This window comes from Mustela nigripes, chromosome 8 (assembly GCF_022355385.1).
Source record: "Mustela nigripes isolate SB6536 chromosome 8, MUSNIG.SB6536, whole genome shotgun sequence".
Lineage (NCBI taxonomy): Eukaryota > Metazoa > Chordata > Mammalia > Carnivora > Mustelidae > Mustela > Mustela nigripes.
Window position 1 is genome coordinate 11,313,118 of NC_081564.1, and position 15,571 is coordinate 11,328,688.

Here is a 15,571-nt window from a genome sequence, read left to right on the forward strand (position 1 = left end):
AGGGAAAGGATCCATTTCCCCAGCGCATGTGGTACACGGAGTTGATGAGCTCCTATTAAATGTTAAATGCTAGATGCATTTTAGACAAACTCGATTTGCTCAAGATACTTTTCAAAGGTTTTGTGATGATTAGACATCTCTCTCCCTGCCTCGCCTCTTCCTCTCTGGCTTTTCCTGGGACGTGTTTTGGCTGCAGCCCCTGACAGATAGGATGAGGGAACATGTGGGCTCATGGAGAGGGTCCTTTGGAGAGGGGTTTGGGGGGCAGGGGGAGAGCCCCCTAGGCTGTTTAAAAGTGATACAGTTTCTGAAAAGTTTAACAAGGCAGAAAACAATCCCGGATGCCAAATTTGCCTTCCAAAAGTTAAATCTCCGGAATGCCTCCTTTCCCCTAAATGGAGGAGAAAACAGTACTTCCAAGCCAAAAAAAAAAAAGCAATTTTCTAGAGAAGAGAAATTCAGTTTCTGCCTTGGTATGGGTTCTGGAAGCGGGAATGACTGAATATGCTTGGCATGGAAACAAACCCAGTTTTAATACAAATCAGTGAAAATGGGGAGCTGATCACAAAAAAAAAAAAAAAGGAAGAAAAAAAAATCAAAATCCAGGCAAGTTTCCTACTCTGTCTTTCCTGCAAGCGAAAAGGCTGCTCAACAGGGTGTTCTTGGTACCAGCTGTGTGATCTTGGACAAGTCACTGTGGTGATCTGAATCTCAGTTTTCTGGTTTATAATCACAGGATAAATACAATTCACTGGCTTATGGAGAAATGACTCAAAGAAAGGTTAGGAGAATGGCTTAATGGATTCTGGGTAGGTAGATAAATGTGTGTGCTGGGGGTGTTGGTGCTGCTGTGATGGGGAGATGTGTGGATACATCTGTGGATACATTTGGTTCATAAAGTTTCATAATGTAGATGAGCTCCAAGATTTAGCCAAGGAAACATTTTGGGCTGCGATGAATGGTGGAATAAGGATCGTTTAGAGCCAGTTTGCAAGCGAGGGCTCGGCAGCACCCCCCTCCCCCGGCAGTGTTGGAATAGTGAGTTGGAAGTTGATTAGCACGTCTGGAAGGTTCTCCGGGACAGTGGAGGCTGTTCACGCCCGCACAACAAACCTCCCCAGACTCTCCGTCAAGCGGCGTGTTCTCTCCCAGCAGTGCGTTCAGATACTGGAAATGACCTTGGTTCTCTGCAAGCCCAGATGTTCTTAGTGATGGAGAGAACGTGGCTGAGGCTTTGGACCAGGTCACCCAAAACCTGAGTGCCTCAGGTGGGCTCTGGGTTGGGGTCCACCTCAGCACCCCAAGCCGTATATCCATGGCTGCTCCCGCCGCCCCTGCTGAGCTGATCTGTGGAGGGACTGGGCTCTCCGGGTGCCCTCAGGGGACAGAGAAGGGGCCCAGCAGCGCATGGGGGCAGAAAGAGAGGCATAGGTGGGGTGAGAGGAGCCCCAAAAGAGATAGAAGGAGAAAGAGAAAGAGGGACAGAGAGCTACAGGGAGCTGGACAGAGACGAGGGAAAGAAACCAGAGATTGAGAGTCTAGGACAGCACGGAAGGGACAGCAGAAAGGGACAGGGAAAGGAGGGAAAGAGTCAGCAACAGAGAAGGCGGGAGCAGGAGAGGGTCAGGCACACCACACCAGGCCTGTACAGAGAAACAGAAACACAAAGACAGGGTCGCAGGCGGAGAAAGAGGACCAGAGCAAGAAATGAGTGAGCGGGCAGATCCCATGCTTGAGACGTAAGGATGCGGGCTTTTGTTCTCCCCCAGCACCTACAACTCCCTACCAGCGTCACCGGGCCTTCAAAGTCCCCCGCTAGCCAGGCACCCTGAGGGACCTCAGGGACGCTGGGCTATCACAAATGAGACATCGGGGCTGCCGGGCTGGATTGCGTCAGGGGAGGGATGGTCCCTGGAGAGGATCAAAGGGAACCAGGGTCCTGGCTTCATTGGCAGGACTCCCGGTGGGGCCTGCGGGCCTGAATTCCTGGCCAAACCCCCAGGAAACATTCTGATGAGCAGATAGAGACGCTCCAACCACAGGCCCCCTCCTCCCTCTCTCCCTCCTCCTCCTCCTCTTCCTTTCTCTTGTGGGTTGAAATCAGCATCATCTCGAGGGTTGGCCCGTGCTGAACTGAACTCCAGACGGCAGGCATGCTCCTCTTGAACCTTAGGACAACAGCTGGGGGGAGGGCTGCCTACCGGAGCTGTCCAGAGACCCCCATGCCATGATGCTAAGCACTAGGGAGGCAGAAGGTGCATGTTTGGAGGGAGGCACCCTTGGGATGAAATCAGGCCGCATAGTCCTGGACATTTAGTCTTCTCGTGTGCAAAATGGGGATGATGGGAATACCTCCGAGGGCCCTAAGTGTGATCCCCAGTGTCAGAGCTCTGAGAGCCCAGCGCCTGGAGCATAGTAACCCCGGGCACATGGAGGCTCTCCGGTGTCTAGAAGACAGAAGCCAGATCGCTGTCCCAGACAGGGGCTAATATATGGCATCTAGCTCTGGCCGAGAATTGAATTCAACCTCAGCTGGAGAATTAGAACATCGTGATTAGAAACGAGAAGAGAGAAGGGACAAAACAACCTGTCTTCAAGTGCACGATGACAGAGCACAGACTCCCCTGGCAGCCCAGGGGGCTGGGGAAGGACAGGGCAGATCATATTAATATCAATAAATTATATCTGCACATGATTTATGGCTCTGATGCGCTTCCCATTATGTTATCTTCCAGCATCACGGAAGGACGGGCTCTCCTGATGACTGTCCCAGCCGTTTTCACGTAATCGCTGCTCTCGGTGGCCGTGGTGTTGTCTGGGGCCCTGTTGCTGGGATTCTCCTAGTTTCCACATAGGAGAAACTGAAGCTTGTCCCAGGAAAACAGCTGGAGCTGAGATTTAAATCCAGGCTTTGTCCTGCTGGGTCTTTCCCCGGGTGTCCCCCTCATCTTATCCTGGGAGCGAGACAGTCTCCTTCTTATCTTGTCATTTTGTCACTTGTATGGAGTCCTGCTTCCTTCCTTCCCATGCAGATGACTCCCGTTTTGTCTAAGGGTGAAGGACCTCGAGGGTCCCTCCTGTCCGGCCCGAGGTCCTCCATGTGCCTAACCACCCCGCACTACCTCCCCGCCCCTGTGCCCACGGGAAGGAAGAACTCCCCGCAGCCCCGGCTCAGTTGCCGGCCAGGCAAGGGTGACCCGGATGTGGACTTGAACTTCCGGGTATCCCCCGCCCCCAACCACCACCGTGGCTGGTCTCACCTCTGCCTTTGCACGCAGCCGGCAGCCTGGCTGGCACGTTCACCCCACCCTCCTTCTCCTTTTCCTTCAGGAAACCCACAGCCTGGGATCAGGGCTGTGAGCTGATTTGGGGACCAGGTTCATTTAGCATTTGCGGAGTAAGCTATTCCAAGAATGTGCAGATTTAGTCCTGGAAGTGGCCCTAGAAGGAGACTGGCTCGGCTTCTGAGCAGGAGAACAAATGAGCCCCCTCCCCCTCCTGCCATTTCCTTTGTCTCCATCCAAAATCCCCCTTTACACGATCCCGGAGGCTTCCTAATAAAATAGAACTGTAACTTTATCTAAGACGAGCGCAGCACATGTCGAATGGATAAGGTGTAATTAATAACAGAAAATAATGTCTCTCCCCCTCCTGACCTTTCACCCCCATATAAGTGTCTTAAGTTTTATGACAGCTAAGCACAGAATGAGTGCGTGTGTGCGCGTACGTGGGTGTGCGTGCACATATGGGAGGTGCTTGCTCTGGTGTGTGCATTCGAGCTGAGTCTTCGAGGGGCCGATACGTCTGTCTGGTAAATATTCACCTAGCCCTGGCTGGAATTGGTTTACGTTTCTGGCTAGACTGGCCTCTCGCTGAACCCAGGCACTGCCTGAAACCGATCTGATCTCTTGAAGTGAGGATTCCATCTAGATCTCAAAATACCCTGTATCTATTTCCATGCAAAACTTTGGGCAATGCACGAGCCGGATATTCAAAAAAAAAAAAAAAAAAAAGAAGGGGTAATGCGTGTGCCTGTGAGTGCACACACACGCCACACACTCTTTTGGAATCCCCAGCGGCTGCTCGGTTGCAGGGTACACAAAGGGTCCCCAAATCAGCTCAGTCTGTTATATTTCAGAACCAAGGTGGGTGCTGGGGAAGCGGGTATCGATAGTTACTTGGGCCTGCAGCAGTGCCCGGGAAACTGAGGCGAACATTTCTTTGGTCTGGATGATGTAAATACTTGGGCATTTGCAGAATTCATTACGGACAGTGTTCTAAGCAGTTGTGGTCCCCAACCCCAGTGTGGCATCGTCCTTGTTGTTTTTCTAGGGGAGAATGAAAGACCTGTGCTTGGCACAGCAGGTTGAGGCTGGGGGAAGCAGGGGAAGGGGTGAGGAGAGCCAGCCTCCCAAGACTCTAGACTGTTTTCTGCAGTCGAGATGGGAGGGCCCTTGAACCAATACTGTTTGTCTTCACGGTTCCACAACTATGTTCGTTTTGAGTAATATTATCTTGCTTTAAAGGTCACCGGGCTGGCCTGAGCTATTGGTTTCTTGTGATTCATTATGTTTGATATTCAACTTTTCAAGAAGTCCGCAGCACCAGCCTCTGGGTTAATGGAAGCCACACCAGCCACGAAGCCAGTAGCTTTGAATCCTCCCCGGATGGGGAGGCCTGGGCCGGGCGGGGTAGGATGCTTCCTTTTGATCAGCAGCGCTGATGTGAACCAGAGGTCATGCAAGTTCGGGGCCCGTGTGTTAGTTCTACTAGACAGCAGCAACTGGACCCCCGACAATACCCCCCTACCCCCTGCCCTGGGCCCCCACCCCAAGCCCCGGGGGAGTTTTGTTTTCCATGGTTGTCCCTCTCTGGGCTGACTTTTCCAGGACCCCTGGGGCACCCGAGAGACTTTGTTTTGGAAGATCCGGAGCCCTAAATCATGAGAGAAGGGCCCTCTGTCCTCTCCTTCCATCGCAGGCTCCTTCAGCTGCAGATAAACCAACTGCTGCTCCCCCTGGGACATTCCTGTTCACCGATGTTAGGTGACAGCCTGGATTTGGAGGGAGATCTCTTTCTCCCAGGGGAGTCATTGGGTTGTTGAGGTCTTTTATGGGCATGCTTGAACTCTGGAGGGCCCCCAAACTGACAGTCACCTCCGCTAAATTGATCGTATATTTTTCTGTCCTTACGTCATTCCATCATCCTTCTGCAAATGCTTTGGCTGGCCATATTTTTAATAGCTCTTCTTCCAAAAGGTTCCACGGAGGGTGGGTCAGCGTGATTTATCTGCAAGGAGAAGGGAAGGAGAATTTCTTATCTCTGGTATCAGAAGGTGGGATTTCCCTCTTATCACCCTCTCTTTTGCTTTGGGGTTTAAAGGCAACACCAACGGTTGGATTAAGAAGTTTAGGGAGTAAAGTTGACAATGACCAGAAATGGGGGACTCAACCGTCTCCTAATTTCACATCCTCCGAGATACTTAACATCACAGCACACAGCCCCTGAGTTTGTTGCCAGGACAAGACGAGCTTGATTGGATTAAAATATTTCCCAGTGGAGGTTTTGAGGCTTTGGCAAACGGAATGAGATGAGCAGCTCTTCAAAAACAGAACTTGAAAAATTAAACAAGTCATATATATTCATTATCAAAAACGTAAAAAAAGGCAGATAAGGGAAAAGAAGAAAATGAAAATCACCTGTAATCCCACCACATGGGGCTAAGTATTCATATTTTACTGTATATCTTCCCTGTCTTCAGTGTATAGTAAATGCACTTTAAATGAAAATAAGATCGCCTTGCATAGTGCATATGATTGTTTCCATTAGCAAAAATTACATATACTCATTGTAAAATATTTAAGTAATGACCGACAAGAACAATTACAAAGAAAACCCAAATTGCAACCCTCATTTACTTACAGTGAACATCTTGCTGGAGAGGTCTTCCCATATTGTTAGATAACCTGCTTTAAAACAAAAAACAAAAAACAAAAAACCTTAAGGACACAGCATGGGTTTCTCCATGTCAGCAAAGTTGTCTCTACATCATTATTTCTCGGGAGCAGAGCTGGGGATTCCATTATCAGGAGACACTACGATTTAGCTAATACATCCCCTCCAGTTGGACAGTTCAGTTGTTCCCCTGACTGTTGTGCATAAAGTCCTCATCTCGTGGCTCAGTCAATGCATTGCCAGCACTTTATCAGGTGGGATTTGTGTCTCGCCCACGGCTGGCTCCTCAGACAAAGGCGATCCACGCCTGTCAACAACTCTGCAGAGCAAGACAGAAACGAATCTGCCGAGAACTGTGTGAGCCGCGAGCCTGAACGGACAGTAGTTTCAACAAGGGAGGGTTCCTTTCTCTCACACAACCAGTAGTCGGAGGCAGGCTGCCGCTGCCCTGTGAGGTCATCAGGATCCCAGCATTTTTTGTTGTCACTCTACCTTAGCATTTTGACACTTTATTCTTGGGCTTGTCTTCCTCATGTTCAAAGATGGCTGCTTCTGCTCCAGGCATCATGTCTGCATTAAGACAGGAAGGAGAAAAGACTGGCACCAGGAGGCTTTCTCCTGGGGCTTTCTCTTTGAAAATAAATCAAAACTCCCCTCCAAATCCTACCAACAGACCTCTGCATACGTTTTGTTGGCCCAAATTGTGCTGTACAGCTTACTCTAACTGCTACGAGGCTGGGAAAGTGAATCTTTTTTTCTTTTTAGGAGGCAGGAGGGGAGAAGGATGTTAGGAATGAATGGGTATTTGGATCAGTTAAACCCACGGCTTAGTCATAGCATCTAAACCATTTTCACCGACAGCCAGAACTGTTTCGGGGCATTGTGTCCACTGCCCCACCCCCAGCCCCATTTGCTCTGACTTCCTGGGTCTCACCTGTCTCTTAGCTGTCTCCAAACCCTGCCCTTAACTCTTCCCATTTTGGTCTGGGCTCTTGGTTTGGGAACCATATTTAGACTCTGCCCTGGGCTGGGCTTTTTACTCAAACTTTTGCCCTTGCTGTTCAGGTGCTTTCTAGTCTGTAATATGCTGGGTCATAGAAAGTTCTTTTGCTGCTGTGACAATGGATTCAGTGCTGGGCTCTGCAGGGCAGAATTCCCAGCCCCCAGTAAGCTGCCCATGAAACCTGGTTGTGGGGGTGGGGGGCAGAGGTGCATCTTCTTAAAACCTGGTTATTCCACAGGTCTGATAGACCCAGGGCTGGGAAAGCTTGGCCCGGGGTGGGGGGGCGGGGAGAGGCATTTCTTTGGTGGCCTGTGGCTACTACATCTTGACTTAGAGTCCTTTTCCCTAGAGAAGACGCCCTCTGTGACATCAAGGTCCTGCCTCCTTGAAGATTCTGCTTTTGACTCCATGTCATAGGATACTTCTGAATTGATCGACAGTCCGTCGCTTCGGGGGAGGGCCTTTTTGCCCTGTGGCCCCACAGATCACGAGCTGGGTGACATCTGGAGCCACAGGGGAGCTTCTGTGGTCAGGCTGGCCATGGCTCTGCAGCTTGGAACCGGATCTCGGTTCACGATGACCATGTTGCGATGCCCCTAGCTCCGCATCACCAGGTGGTAACAGGAAACAATGTCTCCAGACACCACCCGGCGTCGTCTAGGGGCTCAGACTGCCCCTGGTGGAGAAGTGGCTTAGCCACTCCTCCAGTTCAAGTCCTGCCTCTGTCACTTAATTACTCCCCCTAGGTAAGTAAGCTTCAATTTCCTTGCTTGTAAGTTGATCGTCATAAAAGGATCCATCTTGGAGGATTATTTTGAGGACTCATTGGGTGAATACTTGCAAAGGGGAACAAAACAGTGCTTGGGGCTGAGTAAGAGTGACCGCTATCACTCACTCTGGCCCCTTCTGTTGCTGCTGGAAGGCAAGAAATGGGGGATCTTTGATTTTTCCACATTCAGTGCCTGGTATGCATGCGCACTGACATTCAGAGAGTGTTTGTTGAATGCATGTATGACCTTTAAGCCATGTCTTCCTTGTGCCAACAGTAGACACCAAGTGTCAGCCTAAGTAGATCTGAAATCCCACTTCTCGGCCTGTCCACGGACCTACGTGTCCCCGGGAGGTGCAGGTCATAAAGGTGGCCCCCCGCTTGTGGCATGGAAAACTTAGTAGAGGTACTTTCTGGGTCCAGACCGCATCACCCCCGCCCACCACCTCCTGGGCAGAGAAAAGAGAAGAGGGGAGGCAAACACAGCCTTCAACATGGCAGTAAAGTCAGCTGGTGTGTGGGGAGTGCAATGTTCCAAACACAATTAAAAGCCAATCAGGGTCCGGAAAAGTGCATTAATGTCCCTCCATCAAGCGGCAGGGCACATGTGGTGCGGGCATGCCTCTGGGGGCCATTTCTTCAAGGCTTGTCATGATGGTAGCAACCAGCCCCCGTCGAACCTGACCTTACCCAGACCCAAGCCCTGGACTCTGGGGTCCCTGATATAGGGAGGGAGCCCAGGACCTGCTCTGTCTGTGTTTAAAACTGTTGGTCTGTGTAGATGCCAAAGAGGAGAAATCAGGTGAGTCTCCCTGAGGGTCCGCTGATTTTCGGGAAAGCATGTGAGTGGTTCGCTCGTTTAATCCACTAGGATTTCAGTTGGGGGACTGCTTCTGTGAGCCCAGCGCTGGGCTAGATCAACATTCTTTTTTTTTTTTTTTTAATTTTATTTATTTGACAGACAGAGATCACAAGTAGGCAGAGAGGCAGGCAGAGAAAGAGGAGGAAGCAGGCTCCCTGCTGAGCAGAGAGCCCGATGTGGGGCTTGATCGCAGGACCCCGAGATCATGACCTGAGCTGAAGGCAGAGGCTTTAACCCACTGAGCCACCCAGGTGCCCCTAGACCAACGTTCTTGACTGCAGGCAATGTCTTCAAGGGACTCTGGGCAATGTCTAGAGATGATTTCAGTTGTCATGACTCTGGGTTGCATTTAGTCTGTTCAGGCCAGAGATGCTGGCCCACGTCCCATAATGCACAGGACAGTCCCTGCCATTAAGAATGTGGTTCCAAATGGCAGTTGTGCTGAGGATGAGCTCCTAGCTGAGGCCCGAGGGCTGTATGGTTATGGATAGAGAGGTGACCGAGACAGATGTGGTTCCTGCCTCTCGGCTGGATTTTCACGATTGAAGTCATCTTAACTGTTCCTTTAAGTAGCCGGACTTGGACAGAAGTCTCTTTAAGAATAACATTGGTCTTTTCTTTTGTCCTCTGTCCAAGAGGTGGCCTGGGGGTGACTGTGTGTGCGTGTGTATGTGTTCAGAGCTGTGGGGGGTATATGTTTGGACTTGTGTGGTTGTCTGTTTATGTCTGTGCACATTGGTGTGGCTCTGTTCATAAGAGAGGGTCCCCCCTCCCCACCCCCCGTCATTTCCTTCCTCCGCTTGCCAAAGAAGCATGGGTGGCTTGCTAGGACCTTCTGGGCTTGGCTTCGTCACCAGACAAGATGAAGAAATCGTTAGGGGACCACCCTTCTCTGCCTGGGTCCGTCTTCCTCCTCGTCTCTCCCCACCTCCCTTCACGACCCCCCCTGTCCCCACCTCCATGATCAAACGAGAGGTCAAGAAACTTGCTTCTGAATCAAAGCTTTGAACTTGAAGTTTGGTTGAGGCTAACTTAGCTGTGCCTGCATGAGTGTCCAGGAAGCTCGAAAAATGGCGTTTCAGAGGAGTCAAATCATACCCATGAGAACAATTGACCGACAAGCGTTTCCCACCTCGGCAACATGGACATCCTGGACCACTCGATCCTCTGCTGGGAAGGGTGGTCCTGCGAACTGTAGGGTGTGAAGCCACATCCCTGACTTGGACCCACCAGACGCACCCTAGTTGTGACAACCAAAAATGTCCCCAGACGTTGCCCAGAGTCCCCTGGGGGCATGAAATCCCACCGATGGCTGGAGACCAGTGACCTCCCAATGCACAAAGCTACACGGGAGAATCCCACACACATATTTTTGAACAGAAGCAGTCAGCTACTAAGGTATGATACTGTGTGATTCCATTTATATAAAGTACAAAAGAGGCAGAACTGAGCGAGATGGTGGCTGCCCTTTGGGGAATGAGGATACACAGGAACTGGACAGCCCCACGAAGAGACCTTTGGGACATTGCCTTTTTTCCTTTTTTGTTTTTTTGTTTTGTTTTAAATCTAGATGCTGGGTACATGTACGATCTATGTGTGTCTCTGTATGTATTTGACACTGTACTGAAAGCTGTGTATGTGTTGCGGGGAGGGGGAAAGTAGGGGAGACACCTATTAAATGAACACATTTGGGGAATCAGAGAAGACGGTCTTAAAAAAAACAAAAAGCAAAAAAACCCCAAAAGCAAAAAAACCCACAAAAAAACCCAGTAGTGTGGGTTTGATCTCCGTCCCAAACCCTGGAGCGGACGGTGTATGAGCAGCTTTATTTAAACGATTCTTATACAATCCCTCCAGCTGTTTCTAAAGCTGCAGGAACAATAAGCCTGCCCAGCAGTGATCTGATTGTGGAGAACACGTTGTCAGCCTCTGTGCAAACACACACTCACTCACACACACACGCACGCACCCACACACCCCACCAGACAGAGATGTCACCAGGCCTGTGTTGAATCAAGTTTCCTGCCATTGTGTTCTCCAGGCAGCCCTTCGGAGGGGAGCACACCACAAACGGACCCACCAAATGGACCCATAAGCCAGGTTGAGGTTTAGGCAAACAAATGGTCCTTTTAATCTTCTGGAAGGGGAAAAAAAAATAATCATCACCGGCAACCATACCAGCTTGCCTCTTTACACTTGTAGCAAGGCAAGGCTCAGTCTGAGCCCTCTGTCCTGAATCCTTATCACCCGCATCAGCCCCATCTCAGTCCGGAGAGCCCTGGATTGTTACCCGTCTGGCGTGTTAGGTCTTAATGGACAGCAGCACAGTCACGTGGGTGCCCGAAGCAAAGGCTCTGGGTATTCCGTATTTTTTGTTTTGTTTTGTTTTTGTTTTTTTTAGCACTCCCCTTTCAGGGAACCCCAGAGAAGTTTCTGGAAGCAAGCAGGCCACAAGATGTGTCTGAGAGACCCCCAGTCTCCCTCCCAGAGGCCTCCTCAGGCATCAGCATTTGGGAAAAGCCGTGTAGATGCTTGCCTCCCCAGCTGGTCAGCATTTATAAAGTGGGGCACATCTGTTCCTCACTGTTAGCGTGGCGAAGGGGAGGGATGGAGGGAGCAGAGAAAGCCCAAACACTGGGATCCATCCCACCTAGTGCCAAGAGAAAATTGCTTCTAAGTTGGAATCGTGGGGAGGCTTCATTACAGGGCAGAGACTTCCGCACAATGTCTCCCTTCCCCGCCCCCTTTCTGCTTTCTCTCTTTTTAAAAGTCTCCAGGTTCGAGCCCGTCTTGAGATTTATGAAGTGTTTGGCTTTGCAAACATGCTGAGATCGTATTTGGGTGACAAAGAGCTGAGAGGTCGGCAGATAGCCTGTTGGTTGAAAAAGAGAGTGCCGTGTGTAATGAACACGGGATATTTTGCAATGTCTCTTCCATGCACGTACATCAAATTATAAATGCCCCCCCCCCGCCACGCGTGTGCAAAGCCCACAGCCACAGGCTCAGGGGCGGCACTCCCCACCCCTCCCATCACATGCACAGAGAGGCATGAGGTGTCTGCAAACACATGCAGAAGACCCACAGGCGTGCAGAAGCGTGTTCATACATGAGCAGACCCACATCAATATAGCACAGGGAGACAGACCCCGACCCACTTCCGACATAAGAGCAGGATGGCCGCACGCACCCCAGACCCAGGCCCCTCCCTTCTGAAAAGTTTACAGGAATGGTCTTGGAGGGACCTGTTTTGCTTCCTCTTTGGCTTCAGTTTTCCTCACAACACAGACATCTTCCAAAATGCAGTCGTGGGGCCCCCAAACCACGCTCCATTCTGCTTTCTTAATGAGACCTCCAGGCCCCTAACAAAGCCAAAAGCTCCAGAAACGGCATCTCACCGAGCCCTAAGCAGGGACCTGGCCCGAGACCGCTTGGAGGCCGCTGTTCCTGCCTGGCCAGCGGCTGCAGTGAACTTTCCAAGGGGGACCTGGCACCGCCAGAGGGTTCTGGGGGACCCTGGTGGAGAAAGGGACACGGAGACTGATGACCCAAGGCCACGTGATGGGAGAAGGCTCTCGACAGCCAGGACCGGCAATGACATGGGGTCTTGGAGAGACCGAATAAAAACTGGCCCGCTGTCTTCCATCCTTTCCTCTAAGATCTAATTACAGATGTCTTGACATTCCTTCTGCATAGAGTTTCCTTAAAAGATTTGCCAAGAAGGAACATTTGGAAACCGTGTTTTAGGTATAATCCCGTCTGGGAGTCACTCTCGCTGGCTCCGCCGTCGGATGACAAGACGCCGTTCGAAGATGACGAGTGTTGTGGACACCGCGTTTGGAAAACTGGATTCTGGACCCACAGCACATATCCCCCGTGGACGGATGGCCTTTTGGCAGAACTTGCCTCTGCGATCTCACATTCATGACGACGCAAACACACTTACCGTGGGTACCGAGTTTATGTGGCGGAGCCTTCTTGACACATGTTCACAATAAAAACCCATTCTTTTTTTCCCCTTCCCCTGACCCTAGGCGGGGGTGAAAAAAAGATTAACATTTTTCAAGACGTTTTAATGTCTTGAAAACTGTCTGTTCACTCTGCTTTTGTATTTTTTTTTTCCTTTTCTCCTTTTATTAAAAAACCCTTTTAAACGCGAACATTCCTGGCCCGTAATTCCTCTTTACTTTTTTGCTTTAATGCCGAGGGAGAGACAGATTAGATTAGATTAAAGACCGAGGGACACCTCGTGAAATACATTCCATTGAGAAACAGCGTCGTTGCTAGGGTCAGCGTGTGCGCACGCGCGGGCGGGCGAGCGCGTTTCTTCTTGCGGCTTTGCTGATGCTCCTTCTGCGAACATGGTGTTCTGGTTTCGAGGAATGCATTTCTTCCTCCAGCATCTTCCCTTCAGAAGTCTGCAGCCTTTGATTGTGGCCTGACTTTTAGGGGTCTGTGGCGTTTGAGGAGGGGGCGGGCAGTAAATCTTAGTCATTCTTCTCTTTAGCTTCTCACTTCTCAAAACTTTTTCCAAAACCGGTGGCAGTTTCCTCAGGGGCTGCAGATGAAAGAGATTGTTTCAAAGACCTTCTTCTGCCCACCCCCACCCCCACCAGGCCCCCAGGTTCGCCGGATGATGTCATAGTCTTAACCAGGGTAACATACTGTGACATCACAACCTAAAGGCTACTGACCTTGGCCTGGAATTCAAAGGAAAAGCGGCCCATAAACTTCTAAAGCAGGCAGGAGATAAATATCCTTAGTCATAAAAGAACAAACGAAGTTTGGGGTGGGAGGGGGGCGATGCTGGGAAAAAAAAAAAAAAAAAAACTTCTTCTTCTTCTTCTTTTTTTTTTTTTTTTTAAAGAAATACAGTAAAATGTTCTGCCAAATATTCCAGGAAGCGCCGGTGGCCATTTTGATGATGCGAACTAGACTTTAACAAAGAAAAGAGGAAAAATGAATGTGTTGAAGAAGGGTTGTTTACAGTATTAGAAATCACTGGGCACAGGTTCCCCCCAACTAGAATCTGCCCTGTAAATCCGAGTAGAGGAAAACAAGAGGCAAACATCCGTGTCTGAGTGACGGGGACGGTGGTTGACGACCAGGAAAAAGGAGAAACCCAGGAAAGGTATTTATCAGAGGGAGAAAGCACTCCGGGCAACAGGGTATCCTGGACGGATCCTGGAACAGAAAAATGGGTGAAATCAGAATCAAACCTGGAGTTTAGTAACGTCCCAGTGTTGATTTCTTTTCTTTCTTTCTTTTTTTTTTTTTTAAGATTTTATTTATTTATTTGACAGACAGAGATCACAAGCAGACAGAGAGGCAGGCAGAGAGAGAGGAGGAAGCAGGCTCCCTGCTGAGCAGAGAGCCTGGTGCGGGGCTCAATCCCAGGACCCTGGTGGGATCATGACCTGAGCTGAAGGCAGAGAGGCTTTAACCCACTGAGCCACCCAGGCACCCCCTGGGTGCCTGGTTAGCTTTGAGCTGTGTCCTGTGGTCATGCAAGATGAGAACATCAGGGGAAACTGGGTGAAGGGTATAGAGAGTTCTTTCATCATCTTTGCAACTTTGTCTCTGAAGTAAAACATTTATTTTTTTGAAAAAAAGGGGGGGGCTGCATGGCATCGTGTATGTCCTGGTAGGGCTTCCATTTCTCCATCTGGAAATTCTGCTCATCCCTAAGGGGTTGCAGCCAGGTAGCCCCACGCTGGATTCCTGTGGTGGTGATGAACACATGGCAGCCAGGTGGCTGGTTAGAGACACAGGGAAGAGGTAGACCCTGGAGTTACCTCTGGGCCACTTAAGCGAAGAGAAGGAGAGAGAGTCTCTTGAGCCATCTCCAGTTGTTCTTGTCCTCAGAGCTTTCCATGGGACACCTAGCCCCAGTGGGAATGTTTTTTTTTTTTTTTCCCAGGATGTCCAGAGGGTAGGTAGACTACACAGCAGGAGGAGCTTGTCTGCAGAGGCTGGGAAGGGTAGGAGAACAGTACTGAGCTGGGAGAGGGAAGAGCCTGTCCTTGTCTTCACATGGATTTGTGTGTTATACGGGGAAAGCCAGTTCTCTCTCTAGCCTATCTTCCTTGCCTGCCAAATGGGGACATTGGGCGACAGATCACACGGGCAAATAGACTTCATGTCAGATGCTACTTTGGATCAGCTGGTAGAGACTGGCAGGGGGCCTCCGGAGCCTGAGATCGGTGAGAAGCAGTGCTATGATCCATTAGTAATGTCTGCCATGGATGTGGGCAGGAGAAAATTAGGCAGGATTGTCATCTAGGTCCTTGTCTTGGGCCTGGACTCTCCAGGACCTGCTAATCCAAATAGACTCTTGTGTCTTCACCAATATCTATGTGGGATAGTAGAGAGAACACAGACCCTGGAGTCAGCCAGCAGTAGCTTCCAGTTCTGTCTTTCCTCCATGCACGGGTGGTTTTTGAGAAATATGACCTTTGACATTTGACATGTCAAATTTGGCAAATGTGGCACTTGATATCTGACAAGATGAACCACACAAGCCCTGTGCCTATCCCCTGCTATCTGGGGGAGACAGATGAGTTAACAGGCAACAAAAACCGTCTGTGCTATGATGACATAGAGTGTTTTTTGGAGTACTGAGTTGGGTGACCTGCCTCACACCTAAGGGACAGGCAAAGAAGACTTCCTGGAGGAAGTGGTATCTAAGCTGGATTCTGAAAGATGAGCAGATATCAGCCAGGGGGAAGGGAACAGGGAGAGATGAGGATGGAACTTGGCCAGGCTCAGATCATGTAGGGCCTGATTGGTCTTCTTGGGAGAACTTAGGCTTTTTTCTGAGGGTAATGGGGAGCCATTGAAGAGTTTTCTACAAGGAGTTTGATTAGCAAAAAAGTGTCTTTTTGGCTTTAAAGCTAGATTTAGGATGAGGGTGAGACTGGAGGGCATTTCTGAATCTAAGTAAGGAATGATGACAGCTTGTAGTAGAAAATGAGCAGGTTGGAGG